A 24,602-nucleotide genomic window follows, 5' to 3' on the forward strand; every position below is an offset into this window, starting at 1 on the left:
TATGGAATTCTTTATATATCCTGATACTAGTCCTATACCAGATCATGAATCCCTTTTGAAGGTAAGTAGGTCTCAAGTTTTATTACATTCATTCTGCAAATGAAGACAAGGAAAAGAGTTGAGAATCTTCCCCTCCAACAAGAGCAAAGCTATAATTCTATTTTTGAATTGCAAGTTCTGGGCCCATATTCTAATCCTTGGACAAATAAACCATCCCAAAGGCAGAGAAATGTATTTCTCAAACACAGCTTACATTCTGTTCTTGGTTTGCCAAAGACTGCCTAATTTTTGCCTTGGCAACAGGAGTTAATGGATTATTCATTTTGTAAGTGTTAATGGAGCTTGAGCTATTTTTATATCTGATGAAGAGTTTTGTGATTCTACACATCAACCCAAATTGCCTCATTTAATGAAAGTGATTTTAAGGAACAATCAGCTTTGAATGTGTCAAGGAAGGCAAAGTGCAGTATTTATTACCCCAGCTGCTCTAACCTTTGGCAGAACCTGTCATTTTAGAAAGGCATGCGAAGTGTTAAAAAGCCCCTCAAAAGATTCCAATATGCACAACTCCATCCCAAACTACAGTTGAGAATTGCTCCCTTAGCAATAAGAGCTAATATTTTTTTAGCCCTTACTCTCTTCCAGGCATTTCCTATGTACCTTACATAGACAAACACCCTATGAGGAAAGATGTATTATCCCCATTTTACAGATGAGGAAACTGAGACAAAGAAATAAAGTCACTTTCCCAAAGCAACACTGCTAGTAAGGGATGAAGCCAAAATTCAAACCCAAGCAGTCAGGCCTGCACTTTTTATGAATATTATATTGCCTCACTAGTAACAGCTACCCAGAAGAGGCTGGGACAATATGATCATCACTCAAAGGCAAATCCTTACACATTTCAACAAAGCTCACACAATAAATGGATCTCATCATTAAACTAATAGCGCAAATCCCATAATTCTCTGAAAATTGATATTAATATTTGCCTTTTCTTGATATGACACCATAAAAGCATGATCCATGAAAGAAAAAAAGGATGACTTGAACTTGATCAGAATCAAAAACTCATACTTCAAAAGACTCCATTAAGAAAATTAAAAGAGGGGAGCCTGGCTGGCTCAGTCAGTTGAGTGTCCGACTTCGGCTCAGGTCATGATCTCACAGTTTGTGGGTTCGAGCCCCACATTGGGGTCCGTGCTCACAGCTCAGAGCCTGGACCCTGCTTCAGATTCTGTGTCTCCCTCTCTCTCTGCTCCTCCCCTGCTTGCACTGTCTCTCTCTTTCTCTCTCTCTCTCTCAAAAAAATGAATAAACATTAAAAAAAAAAAACAAAAAAAAAAAGAATATTAAAAGACAAGGGGCACCTGGGTGGCTCAGTCAATTAAGTGTCTGATTCCTGGTTTTGGCTTAGGTCATGATCTCGCAGTTCATGGGTTCGAGGCCCACATCAGGCTCTGCGCTGACAGTGCAGAGCCCTTTCTCTCTGCCCTTTCCTTCTTGTGTTCTCTCTCAAAATAAATAAAAAATAAGAAAAAAATGAAAAGACAAGAAACAGAGAAAAATATCTTGGAGAAAAATATTTACAAATCATATATTTGATAAATATAAATATATTAAAAATTCTTAAAATTCCATAATAAAAAGATAAATAATCCCACTTAAAAATGAGCAAAGAATCTGAATAGACATTTCACCAAAGAAGATATACTAATGACTGACTAAAAAACGTGTGAAAAGATGTTCAGTATCATTAGTCATCATGGAAATGCACATCAAAACCAAAATGAGGGGGCTCCTGGGTGGCTCAGTCAGTTAAGCATCCAACCTCGGCTCAGGTCATGATCTCATAGTTCATGAGTTCCAGCCCCACATCGGGCTCTGTGCTGATAACCCAGTGTCTGGAGTCTGCTTCAGATTCTGTGTCTCCCTCTCTCTCTGCCCCTCCCCTGCTCACGCTCTGTCTCTCTCTCTCTCAGAAATAAATAAACATTAAAAAAAAAAAAACAGACAATAGCAAGTGTTGGTAAGGACATGGGGAAACTGAACTGCTCACAGATTGCTGGGTTAAAGGGCCATGACATCTGCAATGCACTCTAAAGTAGTTCAAAAAGAAAGAAAAAAAAAAGAGAGAGAATGATAAAACTAAAATAGAGTAAAATATTAACTACGGGTGAAAATGAGTAAAGGGTAGTGTCCTTAGTCTTCCAACCTTTCTGTGAGTTTAAAATTATTAATATCCTATGGCTGCTGTAACAAATTACTACCAACTTGACAGTTTAAAACAGCACAAACTGGGGAACCTGGGTGGCTCAGTTGGTTAAGCGTCCGACTTCAGCTCAGGTCATGACCTCACCAGCTCGTCAGTTCAAGCCCCACCTCGGGCTCTGTGCTGACAGCTCAGAGCCAGGAGCCCACTTTGGATTCTGTGTCTCCCCCTCTCTCTGCTCCTCCCCCACTCATGCTCTGTCTCTCTCTCACTGTCTCCTTCAAAAATAAACAAATATTAAAAAAAATTGTTTAAATAAACAAAATAACACAAATTTTTTATCTTACTACCTAGCAGAAGGAAGCTCTAGAACTTTTCTTTCCTTACCTTACTCTCTGAGAGCCTATCATTTCAGTCAACCTAAGTTTCCTTGCCAAGACAACACTGAATACCGGGGGGGCGGGGGGGGGGAACCATGGAGAACACAAAAGAGCAGGAAAAAGAACAGATGGAATACCTAAAGGCCACATAATATGAACTCTTTTGGAGAACTCTGAGTCATAAGCCTTCAGTCTTTAACCGTATGGGAGGTTATATAATGTATATGTAATCCTATTGGACAGTCTTTCAATAAATGAAGAAACTCCCTGAATTGTAGCAATGCCATCTATTGAGAAAACCTTTTCTCTTACTGAATTATCTAAATTTAATGTGGAATGAGAGGCCCCTGGGTGGCTCAGTTAGTGAAGCAGTCAGTTCAGTCTTGATTTTTGACTCAGGTCATGATCTCACAGTTTGTGGGATTGAGCTTGGGATTCTCTCTCTTCCTCTCTCTCTGCCCCTCCCCCAATGCACATGTTCCCTCTCTCTCAAGATAAATAAATAAACTTTAAAAAATTAAATTAATGTGGAACCAATCTTCAAGGCAGTGACATAATCCTCTAGAGCCATTATTTTTCTTTGCTCAGAATATATCATATTCCCAGCCACAAGCATCTTCACTGAAATGAACAAAGACCAACATCAAATTCTGTACTCCAGGGGTTTTAATTACACTGGGCCCTGCTCCAAGTTCACCATTACTCAGAGCTAGAACTATTTTATTCCATTAGGTTGGACAACCAAGCTGGCGCCTGAAAATTCTAATGGTGGTGACTTTCCACCCAACAAGAATAAGCAAAGGGTGAAGTAACAGAATTCCCTAGGGCAGGTGTGCCTAGATTGAAGGGGGAAAAAAAAGTGTTTCTTATGGCTAAGCCATACCATAAGCCTCAGTTTCTTTATTTGTTAGATAAGGTCTCATCCAAGGAGAAAATGATGCACAAACTACCTCCACAGAAAGCATATGTGCAGTCCTAACCCACAGTTCAGAGTTCAAAGTCACAGTCTTACTGAGCAGTCCCAGGTGCAAGACCTTAACCCTCTCATTCAAACTGCAACTCCAAGATCTACCATTAGCAATCACCACACCATCACAGGCCCTTCATTGATTGCATTTTTAATCCAGCACCTGGGCTCCACTGGGGCAGAAATGCTGGCAATGCTATCAGCATGAACAAGTAATAAAGAATAGTGAAATCTAAAAATGTCAAGCTTGGGGAAAAGGCCAGTACAGAGAAGTATGGATTAGATCACCATGGAACATTCACTCTCTCTGCTTCCTTAAAGCCCTAGGTAGAACTCAATCATCCTCTCCACGCAGATGGGATATAATCAGGTGCATCTGGCAGAGCCGTCAGCAAGCAGAAGGGAAGCCTCTGGGCCGTTACATGTGAGTTAAGAAAAGAACACCTATGAATCTAACCCAAGCCTGTACCACCCAGAAGCACTTGCCTTGACAGTACATGCTGAGAGCCAGAGACATAAACAAACAAACAAATCCTCAATTAAATTCACATATATCATCTTCTAGGAGCTCCAGGCATAACAAAGGTTTGTGCTTTAGCTAAGGCCTTTAACCCAGAATACAGAGTCTAGTGTCCTAATTCCAACTCTGTTACAAACCAGCTGTAATTAGGCAAGCCATTTAACTTCTGACCTCGGTTTCCTCCTCTGTAACATAAAGGAGATGCCTCATTTACCTCTACGTCAAAGGTATTAAGAATTTTTTACGTGCTCCCACAAAACCTATAATTAAGTACAGAATAGGATTTGTGAGGGATCCACCGATTCACTTCTTGATATTCCATGCAAAGAAAAAGAGGAAATAAACATGGAAGCCTTCCCTGTGCTCATTATATTTTCTTTCTTTTTTTAATGGCCAAATCCCATAAAATCACTTCTGGGCAGGTGACATAAATCTCATTCACATCGGAAAGTTATTCAAACAAGGCAGACTGGTGAAAAGAACATTAATTAGTCTTTGCAACCACACAGGCCTACGTTCAAATTCTAATTCTGCCACCTATCAGCAGTATGACTCAATCATTCTGAAACCCAACTTCATTATCTACAAAAAAGACAACATTTTCCTCTCAAAGTTGTTCTGAGGATTAAAAGAAATCTGGTACATAGCAGTATGGAATAAATACAGGCTCCCCCTTCTTCCTGCTTCTTATATGACCATGTACCACTCTAAACAAATGCCATCTTTGCTCTCTTTTACAGAGCACCATCAAGAGCTAAATTAGGCTCTGCTAAGTCATTTCTATGTAAGAATGTTCACAAACGCTGACTTTGAGAGTCTCTATATGTTATTAATATCTTCAGTATTAATATCTTCAGATACTAAAGTATCTTCAGTTGAATAAGTTTCAGAAAAGAGTTTGAATTCTTGTGGCTTATAAATTCTGTCCAGATGTAATTACAGGAAAAGTGGAAATTCTTAAAAACAAAGGACAGGGGTGCCTGGGTGGCTCAGTCAGTTAAGCATCGGATCTTGATTTCAGCGCAGGTCATGATCTTGTGGGTTCATGAGTTCGAGCCCCACATGGGGCTTCTCACACTGACAGTACGGAGCCTGCTTGGGATTCTCTCTCTCTCCCTCTCTGCCCCTCTTGTGTTCTCTCTCTCTCTCTCTCTCTCTCTCTCTCTCTCAAATAAACTTAAAAAGCAAAACAGGGGCACCTGGGTGGCTCAGTCAGTTAAGCATCTGACTTCGGCTCAGGTCATGATCTCACGGTCTGTGAGTTCGAGCCCTGTGTCAGGCTCTGTGCTGACAGCTCAGAGCCTGGACCCTGCTTCAGATTCTGTGTCTCCCTCTCTCTCTGACCCTCCCCCGTTCATGCTCTGTCTCTCTCTGTCTCAAAAATAAATAAACATTAAAAATAATTTTTTTAAAAAAAAGCAAAACAAAGGACAAATATTGAAACATCAGATTTTACACTGACCAGAAAAAAAAGAATGCACTAAATACTCTTCCCCATTAAAAAGGAGCAAAGAGCATCTCCCCTTCACTAAAGAATGGATCCCTTTTGTCTTTGACGAGCACAATGAAGAGTCAAACCTACTTTTCTTAAAGCTTAACTATTCCTCCATAAGTAAGGTGTAAGCACTAATTAACAATCCATCTACCAACCTATATTTATTCCCAAAGAAAGACACCGATCACTCACACATTAGTAATGGATTAACAGTACACCACCTCTTCAAGGCAGACCCTTTGCTTCTTCCTGATGCCATGCTTTCCTTCATCTCCCATACTGTCATCCGTGGTATTATTACAAAAAGAGCTAACATTTATACAGTACTAGCTAGGTGCCATGCTCTGCATACAGCTTAAACACCTTAATTTATTGACTTATTTACTCTTCATATCAACAGTAAGATAGGTGCTATTGTTATCCCCACTTTAGAGAAGACTTCTGAAACATTTCTTGAATACATCCCCTCCTGAATACACCAGCAATCTAGTCTCTTTTTTTTCCAACAGACTACATCAGTAGATTCTGACTGCTAGCTGCCTTTGGTACCTCACTCCTTAACTCTCAATCCATTCTCCACACTGCCTTCAGAATTATTTTTCTACAATGCTAAGTTAATCACATGATCCCTACTTAAATTCTTTACTAGTTCCTGACTATAAGATATACCTCAAATCCTTAACCCCCACAAGATCTTTTACCACCTGTATACCATTTACCTACCTTTCCACTCTTCCCTACCCTACCCACTTTCTAGATTCCAATCTTAAAAAACTCCTCACTCTCCCCAGAAAACAGCAGACTAGAATGCTGCCATACCTTGCAAGTGCCATTTCCTCTGCCCAGAATGCTCATCCCCCATTTGCCAACCTGGCATAAACTTTTGCTCTTCCTTCAAGACTCTGCCTCCCTCATTAAACCTTTTCCATCCACTGGAGAACCTCTTCCGTGGGTACCCACTGCAGTCCCTTCTAATGGCACCTATCTCACAGTGCTATAAATTATTTCCATAAGAATGCTATTTTTGCTGCCAGAGTATGGCATCTGTAGGAGTAGAGTCCATTGTTAGTACATAATACATAGCCTGGCAAATCGCAGACATTTAATAAATAGTGAATGAATTCGTAAACAAAAAACATTTACTTGTTCATAACAATTGTTGCCATCCAAATGGTGTAATATATGAATCTTGTAAACATTTCTTACTTTCCTACCCCACGGGAGGACTCAGGAATTTACAAGTTTTCTTACTACCAAGGACAATTATTCCATCTCCATCCTAAATTAGTTCATAAGATAATTACAAATCCCACAACTCTCCTTATATATGAAGAATCCTAAATTATATACCAAAGCTTTTACATATAAATTTTCTTCAGAGAAATAACACTAAACAGAAAAATAATCCCAATTGGGGGAGGGGAGACCCAGAACCATTAGTCATTTCTGCCCAGTGTCAGCCTTCACACTACAATGTGAGCAGAATTATGTAGTTTCTGGAGCTATAACCTATTCAGGTTCTCCAGGCAGCCTGAGAAATCCCCTGTTGCTATAAGCCCTCAGAATGTTCCACCAAACACAGTTTTGAATTACTGTTTTTCATTACTGATGTGCTTTCTACCAGACCCTGCTGTGAGATAAAATGGAATTATAGCAGCATTACCAGCTATAGAATGACTGAGAGATATACAAGGTTTTAATATACTTCTTGAACTCACAGTGAGACATCTTTGAATCTTAATGCAAGAGAGGAAAGAGTAAAAAAATAAGGCACAGTTTATCTGCAGATCACACAAATGAAAAATACCTTGTTGATGTCTGTGAGCAGCTAAATCCTACATTAAATACTCAGGCTCAGAGAATTGAAGCACAGGGATGATCATGATAATGTCTGTAGTGAAATAACATTTCTTATAAATTGATCAGCACAAAAGAAGGTGATTTCAGAAAACGCTCTTCTAAAAGGTAAATTCAGTTTCCTTGGAGAGTCAAGGGTAAGGTCAAGGACGAGCACGCTACCAAATAAAGAGAAAAGAGGCCAAGTATTTGAAAGGGAGAAGAGTTCAAGAAAGGGTGAGGGAAGGATAGGATGAGACCTGGGAGTAGAAAGGTCATCTGCTGTATCTAAAATGTGACCTTCACAACAATGTTTAAAAATGAAAACTGGGGAGCCTGGGTGGCTCAATTGGTTAAGCATCTGACTCTTGGTTTCAGCTCAGGTCATGATCTCACAGTTTGTGAGCTCAAGCCATGTTGGGCTCTGGGCTGACAGTGTGGAGCTTGCTTGGGATTCTCTCTCCCTCTCTCTCTGCCCCTCCCCTGCTCGCAGGCTCTCTCTCAAAAATAAATAAGTAAACATTTTTTTAAAATGAAAATTAGTATCTGTGGTAGGCAGAATTCTAAGAATGGCCTTCAATGACTCTCAGCCTCATATAACCCCCTCTCCTCCTCTGACTGGGGGGTGGAACTTGTGGATGTGATGAGACATCATTGCTGTAATTATACTATGTTACATGGCACAGCTGACCTTAAGATAGGGAGATTATCCCAATGCACCTGACCTATACACATGAGCTCCTTAAAAAAGGCAGAGGGTTCTCTGATGACAAAAGTCAGAGATTTGAAACACAAGAGGAATTTAATAGAAGCTAGTCCAGGAAATGGGGCCCTCAGGCCTACAGCCACAGAGAAGTGAATTCTGCCAATAACCTGAACACATTTGGAAACAGATTCTTACCCAGGGCCTCCAAATAAAAGACCAGTTTGGGGGGGGTCATCTGGGTGGCTCAGGTGGTTAAGCATCCAACTACTGATTTCGGCTCAGGTCATGATCTCATGGTTCATGAGATTGAGCCACACATCAGGCTCTGTGCTGACAGTGCAGAGCCTGCTTGGGATTCTCTTTCTCCCTCTCTCTCTGCCCTTCCCCCACTTGTGATCTCTCGTTCTCTTAAAATAAATAAACTTATGGGGTGCCTGGGTGGCTCAGTCGGTTAGGTGCCTGACTCTTGATTTTAGCTCAGATCATGATCTCACAGTTCGTGAGTTTGAGCCCCATATTGGGCTCTGTGCTGAGTCCTGCTTGGGATTCTCTGTCTCTCCCTCACTCTCTGCCCCTCCCCTGCTCACTCTCTCTCTTTCAAAATAAATAAATAAACATTAAAAAAAAAAAAAAAAAGACCAGTTTGGCCAACACTTTGATCTCAGCCATGTAAGACCCTAAGCAGGAAACCCACTGAACCCACCAGGTCGTCTGATCTACAGAACTACTACAGGACTGTGAGATGACAGATAGGTATGTTTTAAGCTGCCAAGATTGACGTAATTTACTATGCAGCAACAGAAACTAATACACTAAATAGGGTACAAATATAAACTAATAAACTCATAGTTCATAGTACCTTTCACCCCCCCACCCCAGAGATCCCAAAAGGACTTGATATATTTGACATAGGCTACACAGGAGGATAAATTCACCTTTTAAAAATAATATTAATATTTGATAATAATGTTAATAAATTACTTTAAAAAGATCCTTCCATCCTGATTCAGGATGAAAGAGGGACATCCCTAATGAACAAAAGTTCTTCTTTTTTAAACAATTAGGGAATAAGAGGGGCACCTGAGTGGCTCAGTTGGTTGAGCATCTGACTTCAGCTCAGGTCATAATCTTGTAGTTCACGAGTTTGAGTCCCACATCGGGCTCACTGTTGTCAGCATAAAGCTCGCTTGGGATCCTCTGTCCCCTTCTCTCTGTCCCTGTCCTGCTTGCACTCTCTCTCTCTCTCTCCCGAAAAAATAATAAATAAATAAACATTAAAAAAATTCACTTACAAAACCAAAACAATTAGGGAATAAGAGATGATTTGAAGTTGAAAAACCCAAGCACAACTAGGAAGGCTTTGCTCTTCTTTTTTCTAAATCCTCAAATACTATGTATATTACTATCCAATTTTAGTAAAGGCTGGTCTCATTGAAATACTTGCTCAGGGCACCTGGCTGGCTTAGTCAATGGCGTGTGACACTCTTAAATCTCAGTGTTGCCAGTTCAAGCCCCACGTTGGATGCAGAGATTACTTAAAAATAAAATCTTAAAAAAATAAAAATAAAAAAAAAAACACTCACTGAAAGACTGGTGAAACTGGTTAACAGACAAGCAGTCATCAAATATCTTCAATTTCTTTATTTTTTCAATATATTTTTTATATTTTATAAGTAATCTCTATGCCTAATGTGGGACTCGAACTCCCGACCCTGAGATCAAGAGTAACACGTTCCACCAACTGAGCCAGCCAATTTCAGTTTCAACACCACTCACATAATTTCCTGCAGTGACTCCCGGAACTAACCTCCTGAATTTGTTATATTGCACTGTATGAATTAGAGTAGTTACTAGGTCGCACACAACCCTGTATCATTCACTCTACATTAGGATGGTAGCACCCACTAACTGCAATATCTTGGGCAAGTTACCCTCCCTAAATTTCCATTTCTTCATCAGTTAAATGGGATACTAATACCTATCACACAGGGATAGACTGCAGATTAAACAAAATAAACACAGGAACACTATCGAGCACACTGCAAGAGCTCAACAATTACTTGTTATTTTATATGTCACTCAATGTTGAATAAGTGAATAAAAATAGTGGTAAACCCAGCCCTATTTATAATATTACAAACTATTAGAAGCATTGTTCCTAACAGCCCAAAAGTGGAAACAACCCAAACGTTCAAGTGATGAATACAGGAACAAAATGTGGTATATACCCATACAATGGACTATTTTTCAGCCACAGAAAAAATGAAGTAGTGCTACATGATAAACCATGGATAAACCTTGGAAACTTTATAAGTGAAAGATGCCAGACACAGAAAGCTACGTACCATATGATTTCATTTACATGAAATATTCAAAATAGACAAATCCATGGTGAAAGTAAATGAGTGGTTGTCAGAGTTTGGGAGGAGGAGGCAATGGGGAGTAACAGCTTAATGGATAGGGATTTCTTTTGGGGGGCAATGGAAATATTATGGAATTAAGACAGTGGCGATGGTAGCACAATGTAGTGAATATATCACTGAACTGTGCACTTTAAAAATGGGAATTTTATGTTACATGAATATCTCAATTTCAAAATATATGAGAATATCTCCTTTAGCCCACGGAAAATTAACTCCCATAGCACTTGTCCTTCTGCCATCAATAACTATAAAAACGAGATAAAATATATAAAACAAATGTTTCTAGACATTAGATTAACAGATGGTCCTGAACGGTGACACCTACGTTAGGAGAAAAAAGCAAAATGAACCCCATCCTGGCTTTTTGAGTGGAGACAATTTCCAGACAGTGGCACAGAGTGGGAAACCCAGAGTCCAGTGATCCCAATGAGTTGAAGTGACAAAAAGTGGAATTCAGGGAATGAATGCCAAGGCAAATAAAATTTGAAGGGCCAAGTGTGAAAGAGGAGGAAGCTAAGTTTAAAAAAGATGGGAAGGGGGGAGCTCAAGAGATCTGCATAAAGTCTCTTTGAGACTCTGGCTGAACAAAAATCTGCACAAGGTGAAATCTGCAGAGGGTGAAATCCACAAGACAAGAACAGAAGCTGTAAGCCAAACAATACCTAAAGCTCAAAGAGCAGGTAAACACTCAAGTTCTCACCAGCCAGAGGGGACAGACGATTCTTGAATACACAGAGCATTAAACAGAGATACCAGAAAGGATACACCTAAGTACGTAGTGAGGCTAAATTAGCCCTAGAGTAAAGAATACTTTATTCTGTCCTTAAGGGGCTTAAAACCAAGCTTTGGGAGTACCTGGGCGGCTCAGTTGGTTAAGCGTCTGACTTCGCTCAGGTCATGATCTCACAGTTTGTGGGTTTGAGCCCTGCGTCAGGCTCTGTGCTGACAGCTCAGAGCCCGGGCCTGCTTCAGATTCTGTGTCTCCCTCTCTCTCTGCCCCTCCCCTACTTGTGCTCTCTTTCTCATTCAAAAATGAATAAAACATTTAAAAAAATTTTTAAATAATAATAATAATAATAATAATAATAATAACAAGCTTTGGAATGATTATGCTGATCCACAAATAACTGTCTTCCTGAACAAAATTTTAAGACTCTCTAAAGAGAAAAAAAGTTGCTCTTAATCAAGTAAATTCACAATGTTCAGCATCCAATAAAAAATTACCATACATGCAAGCAGAAAAATGTGACCCATAAGTATGTAAAAAATCAGTCCACAGAAATAGATCTAGAATGCTATCATACTAATGGTATTCGTGGACAATGAGTTTCAAATAGCTATTATAAATATGCTCAATAGTTCAAGGAAAACCTAAAGATACTGAGAAAAGGGTGTTTTAAAAAAAGAAACAGGGGGCGACTGGGTGGCTCAGTCAGTTAAGCATCCGACTTCGGCTCAGGTCATGATCTCACGGTTTATGAGTTCGAGCCCCGCGTCAGGCTCTGTGCCGACAGCTCAGAGCCTGGAGCCTGCTTCAGATTCTGTGTCTCTCTCTCTCTCTGCCCCTCCCCTGCTCATGCTCTGTCTCTGTCTCAAAAATAAATAAAACATTAAACAAATTAAAAAAAAAAAGAAACAGAACTTCAACAGGTAAAAAATAAGAGCAAAAAATGAAAATTCCATTGAATGGGATTAATAACAGATTAGAAACTTGAAAAAAAAAATCAGTGAACTTGAAGACATAACTACAGGAACTATCCAAACTAAAGCAAAGAGAGAGGGGGGGGAAAAAAGTATGGAAGCAAAATGAACAGAACTTCAGTAACCTGTGCACCAGTATCAACTGATCTAATATATATGTAATCAGAGTTCCAGAAGGAGAAGAGGAAAATAATAATGCCTGAAAATTATCCAAACATGGAGCAACATCAGCACAACAGCATCTAATAAAATCCAAGCCCTCATTCCCCCATGAAAATACCAAATAAACAACAACAGACAGACCAATGTAGCTTTGGGAAAACTCTAGAAACTAATTACAAAGCAGCAACAACCAAGCAAATGCCTAACCCTAATCAAGAGAAAGCTGTACTCAAAATGGTAGGAAATTTCAAGTTTTCTCTCCACCCTTTGCCGGACTCCTTCCTCAGGGGAACACAACGGGTCAGGATGAAGCCACTCAATTTCCACTCGTTCATGAAGGCTGAAGGAAGAGTGAAAGTAGCCTGCAGTGTTCTGGCTTGTTAGGTGGCTGTCTGAAGAACTGGTTTCTGTCCTGCCTGACTTGGAGTGCTGCTGGGAACAGTGGCATAGTCTGGACAACATGCTGGAGGCCATAAGTAATGCTGAATTCTGCCTATGAAGCAAGGGAGTTGCAGGAGAAAGCAGACCTACAGGTATCTGGGGGCAAGAGATTATAGGCAAAGGAATACAACAGAACTACAAAAGGCTCCAAAAAAAAAAAAAAAAAAAAAAAGCAGTGGTGAAATCTTAGAGAAATTAAGGCACTTAACAGCAGCCATGTATATGGCTTGGCACACACACAGGCCAAGGAAGACACATCCCCAGAAAAGATTTGAGAGGACCCCGAAACAAATCTGAGACAATTTAAGCAGCAAAATAATTAAGCACAATAGTAAATTATAAGCACTTGGAAAAAACTGAAATTCATGAAACCATACCAATAATAGATAAATTTAAAAGTAAAGAGAGAAGGAAGGTGTCCACTTGTATGAGAATGTAGAAAGCTGAATACCAAATACAGAGTAAGTACTAGAGTTAGAAAATTACCATTTTGAAATCATCATGGTCAAGACCAGATCAAGTAAAAATCATCAATGGCTGCTAAGTCCAGGGGAAATGTTGATGAGGAGAAGAGAATCTGCATGACCTTAGAATATCTCCCTACAGACTTATTAGTTGTAAGGGAGATACAACATAGTTATTATACTGAGGAGAAATCGGGCAAATCTTGACTGGATATAACATCACTTATGAAAAACAGATGAACATTTTATGCCCCCGATGTGATATTTTCATAAGAATACAATATCACCTATGCAATACTCTGATTGAGAAAGTATAGGGGCACACCTGGGTGGCTCAGTCAGTTGGGCGTCTGACTTAGGCTCAGGTCATGATCTTGCAATCAATGAGTTTGAGCCCCACATCAGGCTCTGTGCTGATAGCTCAGAGCCTGGAGCCTGTTTCAGATTCTGTCTCCCTCTCTCTCTGTCCCTCCCCCGCTGATGCTGTCTCTCTCTCTCTCTCTCTCAAAAATAAATAAACATTTTTAAGAAAAAGTATAACATCAAGCTAACCATGAGGAAACACAGGACAAATGCAAAAAGAATGCTGTTTTTAAGGCTTATTTTTCTTTATTTGAGAAAGTGCAAGCACATGCAAGTACAAGAGAGGGGAAGAGGGAGAGAGAGAGAGAATCCTAAGCAGGCTCCATGCTCAGGGTGGAGCCTGAGGCGGGGCTTAATCCCACAACCCTGGGATCAAGTCCTGAGCCGAGGCGTGCCTGGGTGGCTCAGTCGGTTAAGCAACTGACTTGGGCTCAGGTCATGATCTCATGGTTCGTGGGTTCAAGCCCCACGTCGGGCTCTGTGCTGACAGCTCAGAGCCTGGAGCCTGCTTCGGATTCTGTGTCTCCCTCTCTCTCTGTTCCTCCCTTGCTCATTCTCTGTCTCTCAAAAATAAATAAACATTAAAAAAATAAAAAAAAATAAAAAAAGACCTGAGCCGAAATCAAGAGATGGACACTCAACCAACTGAGTTACCTAGGTGTCTCAAGAATGCTCTGTTTTTAAAAGAATGTTGGAAAGGACTGTATTCTTCCAACATGTCAATAACATAAAAGTCAGAAAGGCTATGAAATGCTCCAGCTAAAAGAGGTTAGAAAAGGCCCTTCACCCTGAGGCTGAAGGAAGGCAGCTCTTCAGAGCCAGCAGGGAGTTATACAGAACATCGGTTCTCTCTTCCAGAGAGCACCTGCTGCACGAGGGATAAAAGGAGCAAAATAAGACAAATAATAGTCAAGGGAAGAAATGCAACTATTAGGGTAAGGCCGGAGAGCAAAAGGAACAATGAGAACGAAGGTTACTTTGCAAGATTGGGGAGAGGAACATATTGGCCAAGTAGATGGCGGGCGAGACTCTTGGAGGTCTATGCACAACTCAAGCCAGTTTTCCAGTAAGTCTTAACCCTGAATGCTACAGCAACAAAGAATGGTCTTCAAGTCTCGACCCAGAAACAGGACTAGAAACTCGGTGGAATTGGCATTACTGACTTTCCCAGTACACAAAACTAAACCATAACTTGAAGACCTTCCCTAAGAGGAGTGGTCACGGTATCTGTATCCCAGATTGGAGGAACAGGGAAGGCCCAGGGAACTTCAACAAACAAATCAAGGCACACGTGGTAGAAGGTCCAAACACTCTACCACTACAAGCAAGGAGAAGCTTTGTAGAGGACTGACCAGTGGGATAGAGTGGCCAAAACGCAACAACAGAGTGCACGCAACATACATCAAAAACACTTCCTAAAGTGACAACCCTGGACAGTGTATGATCCCCTTTTTAATAGAGTAGTACTCACAGGTGCAGGACACATAACAAGCTATTAAAACACGCAAAAGAGGGGCGCCTGGGTGGCGCAGTCGGTTAAGCGTCCGACTTCAGCCAGGTCACGATCTCGCGGTCCGTGAGTTCGAACCCCGCGTCGGGCTCTGGGCTGATGGCTCAGAGCCTGGAGCCTGTTTCCGATTCTGTGTCTCCCTCTCTCTCTGCCCCTTGCCCGTTCATGCTCTGTCTCTCTCTGTCCCAAAAATAAATAAACGTTGAAAAAAAAATTAAAAAAAAAAAAAAACACACAAAAGACAGAAACTTAGCCAAAATGACAAAATGGAAGCATTCTCCCCAAAAGAAAATTCAGGAAAAATTACAGCCAGAGAATTGCTCAAAACAGAACAGAAGTTAAACATAAAAACTAAATGCAATTCCTGACCTTACCCTGGAACTTGTATTGGAAAGTTTATAAAGGATCGATCATATTAGAGCATATTAGTATTTGTTATACTATTTCTTTTCCCAATTTTTATAAATTTTAAATTATTTCCAATTAAAAATAAAAAAGCAACTAAACATCTTACACATAGAGGAACAAAGAATTTTAACAGATTTCTTATCAGAATCTACATAAGCCAGAAGACTATGGAATAATGTCTTTATGGTGCTGAGAGAAAAAAACTATCAACTTAGAATCCTATAGCCAGTAAAAATTATCTTTCAAAAAAGATGACCTAAATAATTTTTCAGACAAATAACAGCTGAGAGAAAGTGTTTCCAGAAGACTTGAACTATAAGAAATCTTACAGGAAGTTGTTTATATAGAGAAGCAAAATTAATGACAATGAGACAAAGTCAGAAGGAAAGAAAGAGATGATGTATTGTAAGGTTCCTCACTGTACATAAAGTAGTGTAATATTATCTGGAGGTGATGAATTAAGGACGTACATTGTATACCTTAGAGCATTTGCTTAAAAAATGAACAGGTATAGCTAATAAGCCAATAGAGCTGATAAAATTAAAAATTTTAAACACCTGGGGTGCCTGGCTGACTCAGTCAAAAGAAGTGTGCAACTCTTGATCTCAGGGCCATGGGTCTGAGCCTCATGTTGGGTGTAGAGACTGTTAAAAAACAAACTTTAAAAGAAAAAAAGTAGCTGTTTAAAAATAAAATAGGGGTGCCTGGATGGCTCAGTCAGTTAAGTGTCCGACTTCATCTCAGGCCACAATCTCATGGCTTGTGAGTCCAAGTCCCACACTGGGCTCTGTGCTGACAGCTAAGAGCCTGGAGTCGACTTCAAATTCTGTGTCTCCCTTTCTCTCTGCTCCTCCCCTACTCGTACTCTGTCTCTTTAAAATGAATAAATGCTAAAAAAAAAATTTTAATAAAATAAAATTTTTAAACACCCTCAATTCAAAAATTGTAGGAAAAACTTGACCAATGAAAAGACAGGATAAAAAATTGCAAAATGGTAGATCTAAAGCCATCCATATCTATAATTACATTAAAAGTAAATGGTCTAGGGACACCTGGGTGACTTGGTCGGTTAAGCATCCAACTTTTGGTTTCAGCTTAGGTCATGATCTCACAGTTTGTGAAACTGAGCCCTGTGTCGGGCTCTGCACTGACAGCACGGGGTCTGCTTAGGAATCTCTCTCTCTGCTCCTCCCTACCACCACCCCCCCCCCCGCCCCTGTCTCTGCCCCTCCCCTGTCCACACACTCTCTCAAAATAAATAAATAAACATTTATTTAAAAGAATGTCCCCTCTCACATTTTCTATTCAGCACAATACTGGAGGCCCTAGCAATGTAATAAGTAAAAGAAGTAATAGACACATAGATTAAAATGGAAGAAGTAGGGGTGCCTGGGTAGTGCAATTGGTTAAGCATCCAACTCTTGATCTCGGCTCAGGTCATGATCTCACAGGTTTGTGAGTTCACGCCCCACATTGGACTGTGCGCTGATGGTGCAGAGCCTGCTTGGGATTGTGTCTCTCCTTCTCTCTGCCGCCCAACCCCCCCCACCCCGTACACATGCCCTCTCTCTCCAAATAAACTTAAAAAAAATTTTTTTAATTTTTTTAAAAATGGAAGAAGTAAAACTATCTTTATTCACAGATGGTATGATTATATACATAGAAAATTCTTTTTTTACATTTTTAAAAATGTTTATTTCTGAGAGAGAGCGAGCAAGTGAGCATGAGCAGGGGAGGGGCAGAGAGAGAGAAAGAGAGACACAGAATCCAAAGCGGGCTCCAGGCTCTGAGCTGTCAGCACAGAGCCTGATGCGGAGCTCGAACTCATGAACTGTGAGATCATGACCTGAGCCGAAGTCAGATGCTCAACCAACGGAGACACCTGGGCGCCCCTATACATAGAAAAAAAAATTTTTTTTTAAAGTTTTTTTTTTTTTTTTTAACGTTTATTTATTTTTGAAACAGAGAGAGACAGAGCATGAACAGGGGAGGGGCAGAGAGAGAGGAAGACACAGAATCTGAAACAGACTCCAGGCTCTGAGCTGTCAGCACAGAGCCCGACGCGGGGCTCGAACTCACGGACCGTGAGATCGTGACCTGAGCCGAAGTCGGACACTTAACCGACCAAGCCACCCAGGCGCCCCACAGAGAAAATTTTAAGGAAACAACAAAGTAATTTGGTGTGAACGGAATTGTGTCCCCCTAAAATTCACATTGTTGAAGTCCTAATTCCCAGTAACTCATAATGTGACTATACTTGTAACTACGGCCTTTAAAAAGGTAATTAAGGTAAAATGAGGTCATACAGGTATGCCCTAATCCAATATGATGGTGTTCTTATAAAAAGAGGAGACTAGGGCACAAACACACAGTGAAGACCATGTGAAAACATCAAAAGAAAACAGCTATCTACAAGCCAAGTAGAGAAGCCTTATAAGAAACCAGCCCTGGGGCACCTGGTTGGCTCAGTCTCTAAAGTGTCTGACTTTGGATCAAGTCATTATCTGTTGGTTTGTGAGGTCGAGCTCCGCATCTCTTTCTCTCTCTCCCAAAATAAATAATAAATAAACTTTAGGGAAAAAAAACAGAAGAAGAAGAAGAAAAAACCAGCCTTTTTAATACCTTGATCTCAGACTTCCAGTTTCCACTATGAAAAAATAAATTTGTATTGTGTAAGCTATCCAGTGTGTGGTATTTTGTAAGAGAAGCCCTAGCAAACTAATACACAATTACAAGAATTGATAGATGAATTTAGCAAGGTCACAGGATACATACACAGTCTAACATACAAAAATCAGCTGTATTTCTTTTTCTTTTAACTGTTTATTTATTTTTGAGAGACAGTATGCCAGCAGGAAGAGGTAAAGAAAGAGGGGGACAGAGGATCTGAAACAGTCTCTGCCCTGACAGCAATGAACCGATGTGGGGCTTGAATTCATAAACCATGAGATCGTGACCTGAACTACAGTGTGACGCTCAACCAACTGAGCCACCCAGGTGCCCCTCAACTATATTTCTATACAGTAATAATACACAAGTGCAACCGAAATTAAAAGATACCATTTCCAATAGCATCACAAAATATGGAAAACTTAGGACAATTTTAATACAAGTAGCATAAAATTGGGAAACGAAATTAAAAAGCAGTTTTGTTTATAGTAGCATCAAAAACATAAACACTAGGAATAAAATTTAATAAGATGTATGTGCAACCTGTACAATGAAAACTATAAAATATTACTAAGAGAAACTGAAAAAGACCTAAACAATAAATATATACTATGTTTATTGACTAAAAGATTCAATACTATTAAAATATTAATTCTCCCCAAAATGATCTATAGACTCAACACAATTCCAGTCAAAATCCCAGCAGGCATTTTTATACCAATCAACAAGATGATTCTAAAACTTACATGAAAATCAAGGGGCATCTGGCTGGCTCAGTCAGTAGGGCATGCAACTCTTGATCTTGGGGTTGCGAGTTCGAGCTTCACAATGGGGGTAGAGATTACTCAAAAAACTAAAATTTAATTTAAAAAATAGTAAAATCTATATGGAAATCCAAGTATTATAAATGGAAAAAAATCTTTAAAAAGAGCAAAATTGGAGAAGTTACATTATCTAATCAGAAGACTTATAAAGCTATAGTAATCAAGATTGTATAACATTGGTGCAAAGATACACATGTAGATAAATACACAGAATAGAGTCCAGAAACAGACTCAAACACGAAAGATCATTTGATTTTCAACAAAGGTAGCAAGGCCATTCAATGGGAAAAGGATGGTCTTTTCAACAAATGGCACTTGAACTAGACATCTATATGGTAAAAAATGAACCTGAATCCTTATCTCCCGCCACACACAAAAATTAACTTCAAATGAATTACTGACCTAAACATTAAAGTTAAAACATACAACATAGTTTTACAGTTTGTAGTTTACAAAAGAAAACTTTGACATCTTAAAAAGGCAGAGATTTTTCAGAGGCAACACAAAAAGTACAGACCATAAAAAAAAATTGGATTCCATTAAATTAAAAATTTCTGCTTTTTACGGGGCACCTGGGTCGCTCAGTTGGTTGAGCATCCGGCTTCGGCTCAGGTCATGATCTCACGGTTTGTGGGTTCAAGCCCCGCGTCAGGCTCTGTGCTGACAGCTCGGCGACTGGGGCCTGTTTTGGATTCTGTGTCTCTCTCTCTCTCTGCTCCTCCCCTGCTCGTGCTCTGTCTCTCTCTCTCTCTCTCTCTCTCAAAAATAAATAAACATTAAAAAAAATTATAAAAAAAAAAGAAAAAGAAAAAATTTTTCTTTTAAAGTCTATTTTTATTTATTTAAAAAGTTTTTTTTAGTATTTTATTTATTTTTGAGAGAGAGACAGGAGTGCGAGTGGGGGAGGGGCAGAGAGAGAGGAAGACAGAATTGGAAGCAGGCTCCAGGCTCTGAGCTGTCAGCACAGAGCCCGACATGGGGCACGAGCCCACGAACAATGAGACCATAACCTGAGCCAAAGTTGGACCATAATGCCGGAGCCCCCCAGGCACCCCTCTGTATCTTGTTTTTGATGGTTGTCACACTGCAGTATGTGTGTGTCAAAACTGGGACATTACACTATAAGTAAATTATAACTCAATAAAGTTGACATCTAACATAGAAGTTGGTATCTAACATAGAAAAAAAACTATCAAAAAATTAAACTTTATGTTCCTTTAGCCCACATATTCTACTTCTTAAGAATTTACCCCAAAATGTATTCCAAAGAAATCATGAGCCAAGAACATAAAGATGCATGTACAAAAATGTTCATTATAGCATTATTTAATAAAAATAATTTCCTTTAATGTTCCATTAAAGGAGGACTGCTTAAATAAGTTGGGGTACATTCATAAAATACTTTTGGTAATTGAAAACACTAATTAGATTTATATGTATTTCCCTGGAACATCCTGTTAAATCAAAAGGTGGGTACAAAACAGTGAATACTGGGGTACTTGGGTGGCTCAGTTGGGTGAGTGTCTGGCTCTTGATCTCAGCTCAGGTCATGATCTCATGGTTCATGAGACTGAACCCTGCATCGGGCAGTGCAGAGCCTGCTTGGGATTCTCTCTCTCTGCCCTACCCATTCGCTCGCTCTTGTTCTCTCTCAAAATAAACAAACGTTAAAAAAAAAAAAAAACACAGCAAGTATGACAAATTTTATTTTAATAAGTATGATAAATTTTATTTTAATAAATGTATATAATACATATGTAAATTCAAAAAATTTATGTGCCAACTTTATACCAAGAGGTATCATCTTTTTCCTAAAAATAAGAGAATGTTGAGCCCATTCTTATTTTGGAGCTAAGACATGATCAGAGATATCAAATGAGTTTCAGAGGAACCAAAACAAGACTGAACGCCAGTCTTTCATGAAACTTCTGTCTCAATGAATAGGTATGTGCTCTTCAAAGCTACCAGAAAGGGGTGGGGGGGGGGCACCTGCCTGGCTCAGTAGGTAAAACACCCAACTCCTGATCTCAGGGTTTTAAGTTCCAGCCCCACGCTGGATGCAGAGATTACTTAAGAATAAAATCTGGAAAACAAAACAAAACAAAACAACCTACTGGAAGGAAATTCATCTAAGTTAGGGTAGTAAGTGCAGATCACTACTAGAAAATGCCTATAGGCTCTTACAGCCATCAGCCTGTTGTTCTAACATCAGAATGAAAACCACTAAAAATTTCATATAATAGGTAGATAATGGTCACTTACTACTTATTTACTCTTTTATGCTGTACTTACTCCCCTGCTGTTATCAGAACCTGATTTAAAAGCAGGAAGAAAGCAATGTCACTATGGAGTCTCCCTGAAAGCAGGAAGAAAGTACTCTGACCTGATTAAGGCCAGCATGACATCCACAGTGGCCAATCCTATTCTAGTTGAATTAAAGCAATCATTCTCCAATATTTGTTCCCTGTCAGCCCATGTCAGGAACCACAAGAAAAGGGAGAAAGTATACACACACACACACAGACAAAAAGGCTTACTTATTACAAGCTGCTTATTGCACACCAAACATTTGTAACTTTTCAAAACAATATAAATCACTGAGCTTCAATAAGTTGGTATTTATAAGGTAAAATAATTTCAAAACTTACCAGCCCACAATGAAACTTCAGTGTTCCTGATCTCCTACCCCACCCTCCAACGAGAATGAAATCATCTTGCTATGAAATGCTAAAGGGAAAAAAAGACATTCTGACGGCTTACTAATTTTATATGCACACTATATACATATATATGTGTATATATATATAGTACATACATATATATATACTGCATCCATATATACTGTTTAATTTATAAATGTGCCCTTGTTCAAGCACATAAATGCCAATTAATCACTTAAAAATGGGTTATATAATTCTACACTGTCTACTCATATTTTCCAGTCTGAATCTACTCACCTTTCTAGCCTCCTTAAAAAAATTTTTTAGGGGTGCCTGGGAGGATCAGTCAGTTAAGTGTCTGACTTAGGCTCAGGTCACGATCTTGCAGTTCATGGGTTTGAGCCCCACGTTGGGCTCTGTGCTGACAACTCAGAGCCTGGATCTGAAGCTCAGAGCCTGGAGCCTCCTTTGGATTCTGTGTGTGTGTGTCTTCTCTCTGCCCCTCCCCCACTCATGCTCTGTCCCTCTCCCTCTCTCTCTCAAAAATAAACATTAAAAACATTAAAAGCAAAATATTTTTAATGCTTATTTATTTTAGAGAGAGAGAGAAAGAGACAGAGACAGAGTGCAAGCAGGAGAGTTACAGAGAGGGAAACAGAATCTGAAGCAGGCTCCAGGCTCAGAGCAGAGCCTGATGTGGGGCTTGAACTTATGAACAGCAAGATCATGACCTGAGCAGAAGTTGGATACCTAACCAACTGAGCCACCCAGCCACCCCTAGCCTCCTTTAAAAAAAAAATTTTGGGGGGCGCCGGGTGGCTTGGTTGGTTAAGCGTCCAAATCTTGGTTTTGGTTTAGGTCATGATCTCATGGTTCATGGGATCAAGCCCCAAATCGGGCTCTGCACTGACAATTCAGAGCCTGCTTGGGATTCACTCTCTCTCTCTCTGCCCCTCCCCTACTTGTGAAATAAACTTAAAAAAATTTTTTAATTAAAAAATAATTTTTTTTTAATTTCAATAGAGTTGACATACAATGTTACATTAGTCTAGGTATGCAACACAATGATTCAACTTCTCTATACATTATGTCATGCTGTAGTCTCCTTCTTAAATAATCAATTCTAGGGTTTTTGGGTGGGTCAGTTGGTTAAGCATTTGACTTTGGCCCAGGTCATGATCTCACAGTTCATGAATTCTAGCCCTATATCAGGCTCTCTGCTGTTAGCACAGAACCCACTTCAGATCCTCTGTCCCCTTCTCTGTCCTCTCTCACTCACGTGCATTCTCTGTCTCAAAAATAAACATTTAGAAGTGTCTGAGTGGCTCAGATGGTTGATTTTGGCTCAAGTCATGATCTCATAGCTCGTAAGTTTGAGCCCTGCATTAGGCTCTTCTCTGAAAACACGGAGCCTGCTTGGGATTCTCTCTCTCCCTCCCCTGCTCCCCCTTCTCCCCACCTCTCAAAAACAAATAAAAAGGGGCACCTGAGTGGCTCAGTCGGTTACGTGTCCGACTTTGGCTCAAGTCATGATCTCATGGTTTGTGAGTTAGAGCCCTGCATCAGGCGCTGTGCTGACAGCTCAGAGCCTGGAGTGTGCTTTGGATTCTGTGTCTCCCTCACTCTGCCCCTCTCCCAGTCACACACGCTCTCTCTCAAAAATAAACATTAAAAAAAAATTTAATTTCATTTTAAATGAACATTAAAAGATAAATTTTTAAAAATGATCAATTTTAGCAATTCTTACTCCCTGTCCCACACAAGTACTTGGATTCTAATACTTCTACATCTGCGTATCTATATCTTGCTATATTCTAACACTGAAGACCTAGCTGAGCAATAGAATAGGATAGGAGAAAGCAAAGGAAAGGAAAGGAAACGGGGGAAAAGAAAAATAAAAGGAATAGGGGGAAGGAGAAATCTTATAAAACTTTTTCACCCAGAACATTTTCATTAACCCTGCACACAGCTATTAAAGACAGCCCTCATCTTTTCTTAATACTCCAAGGAATACAAATAACTTTAACCTAAACAGCCATAAAATAGGAGTAGTAGCTACCATTTATTACATGCTTGTTATGTATCAAGCACCGTGCTGAGTACTTTATGTTACATTTAATCCTTCCTGCAACTCTCCAAAGCAAGCTGTAAAAATCTGGAGAGGTTCACTTGCCAAAGTCTACACATATAAGGAACCCAGAATCAGATCCAGGTTCATCTGTTTCGAGAACCAAAGATACTAACCACTGTTCTTTTTCATTCCGTATGCTTTTATTCCTCTCTTTAGTACAAGATTGAGAAAACATAGCATGGACATCCATGTGCATAAAAATGAACCTTGACCTAAATGTCACACCTAATACAAAAATTAACTGGATCATAGATCTAAATATAAATAAGCAAAATTACAAAAATGCTAAGAGAAAACCTTGGTTATTTGGGGTTAAGCAAAGAGTTCTTAGACATGACATTAAAAGTATGATCCAGAGGCTTCTGGCTGGCTCAGAAGCATGTGACTCTTGATCTCAGGGTTGTGAGGTCAAGCCCCATACTGGGTATAGAGATTACTTAAAAATAAAATATTAATTAAAAATCTAAGGCTGCCTGGGTAGGTCAGTTGGTTAAGCATCCGACTCTTGATTTCTGTTCAGGTTCTGATCCCAAGGACGTGAGATCAAGCCCCTTGTCAGAGCCTGCTGGGGATTCTCTCTCTTTCCCTCTTTCTCTGTCCCTCTCCTCCCCAGTGCACACGCACATGCATGCACACCCACTCTCTCTCAAAATAAATAAACATTTAAAAAAAAATTGGAGCACCTGGGTGGCTCAGTTGGCTAAGCATCCAAATCTTGGTTTCAGTCTA

General features: G+C 39.7%; 1 protein-coding gene and 1 non-coding gene across 9 annotated transcripts in view; one reads left to right on the plus strand and one right to left on the minus strand.

The window, feature by feature from the left end:
• The window catches only part of ASCC1 (activating signal cointegrator 1 complex subunit 1), a 115,911-nt gene that overhangs the window by 69,433 nt on the left and 21,876 nt on the right, over nt 1–24,602 (minus strand). The window lies entirely within an intron of this gene.
• Nucleotides 14,064–14,148, plus strand: TRNAP-UGG (transfer RNA proline (anticodon UGG)). Its single transcript has one exon. It is a non-coding gene; the product is annotated as a tRNA-Pro (tRNA).

This window comes from Herpailurus yagouaroundi, unplaced genomic scaffold (genome assembly GCF_014898765.1).
Source record: "Herpailurus yagouaroundi ecotype Mexico unplaced genomic scaffold, PumYag 163, whole genome shotgun sequence".
Taxonomy (NCBI): Eukaryota; Metazoa; Chordata; class Mammalia; order Carnivora; family Felidae; genus Herpailurus; species Herpailurus yagouaroundi.